Consider the following 1,507-nt stretch of genomic DNA (forward strand, 5'->3'; position numbering starts at 1 on the left):
CAACTTCTCTTAATTAAAAAAGAATAGAAGCTATATTTATTTGTGTTACTATGCATGAAGAAATCCTGGAGATTTCTGGTTAATTCAGAGTCCCCATGCAAAAATATAGGACAAGAGGAAAGCAAAACTGTTTTTAAAGTGTAATAGGTTATCATCGATGAATAGTTTTCCTGGACATTTTTCATTTTTCTTTTTCTTTTTTTTTTTTTTTTTGCCAATGGTTCATTGCTCCAAGGCTGGGCCCTGGAGCCCTTTCCAAGTCACTACGTGAAACTCCATTTCTGTAGTCCCTGTGGGAGTGGGTGCCTCCTTAGGTCACCAGTTGAGATGTGGAGCCAACTCCCTTATGGTGGATGTGCAGTGAGTGGATGTGTATGCATGCTCCCCAGAATTGCTAGATGAACCCCGCCCACGCATCCCACCTAACTTCCCAATACTAGTTACTCCATTTCACCCAGCAGCTGGCAGCTATGGGGCTGGACTTGAGGCCACTGCTGCCCTTTCCTCCTCCAGCTGTGCTAGTACTGGTCTTCTGTGCTCCTGAGTGAGTGGCCCATCCAACAGGGAGACTCTGTTCTGGGGTCACTGTCTCTCACCATGAGTGCGGAGTGGGGGACACCATGTTTGTACACTGCACAGTCCATGGTTAAAGGAAGGCTGAACATGCAGTCTGCCTCCTTGGGGCCAGGTAGCCCAGCCATGGTTCACCTCATCAGGCAATAAGGGGGAATGGGGACTGGAGCCATGTGCTTGCCCCTCTGCCAGCTGGCTTGTGACAGCTGTAGCAGCTCAGCAACCTGGAGCCCCTTCAGCATCTCTGTGGACCTCCATATTCTGGTCCCTGTGGAGTCGGGTACAGGGCCAACCCTACATATGCCCATACGTGCCAGAGGAGCCTGGACTTGCAGCACACCAGCTGCAGCACCGAGGGACTGAAGCCCCTTTGGCTTTGCTGTGTAGTCTCCTCTGTCACCCTTCTGGACCATATGGGCCCAGCTCTGGATACCATTCCAGGGATACTCCATTTGGAGGCAATGGGCTCACCCCCTACCCTCGTTGTTCTCCAAAGCAGGGGAATGGGCCTGGCCTTGGCAGTGTAGGCTGCACAGATGGAAGGCAGGACTTGGCGTCTGCCCTGCCTTCTCCCTGGCTTTGACATATGAGTCTGGGTTGCTTGGTTTGGTCACTAATGGAGACTTGTTGGCTACAGCCCACCTCAACAAGTTCTATATTGCTGCAGCAGCAATGCAGTGTCCTGGGCCCCCTTAGGTTCACTACACAGACCTCTGATGGGCCTACATGGGCTGGGTGTGGGTTTCATCCCAGGACTCCCATTAGGAAGTGCCACTCCCCTTTGTGGTACTGCAAGCAAGAGGTGCCACATATAATATCTACTTTCTAACAGTTCCCTTCATTGAGATAAACAGAACTGGGAGATATAAATAAGTTTTATAAAAAAATATATAAACTATATCACTTCAACCTGTTAAACCATTGTAATATTTTT

This window comes from Dipodomys spectabilis, unplaced genomic scaffold (genome assembly GCF_019054845.1).
Source record: "Dipodomys spectabilis isolate Male_0828 unplaced genomic scaffold, ASM1905484v1 ptg000205l, whole genome shotgun sequence".
NCBI lineage: Eukaryota > Metazoa > Chordata > Mammalia > Rodentia > Heteromyidae > Dipodomys > Dipodomys spectabilis.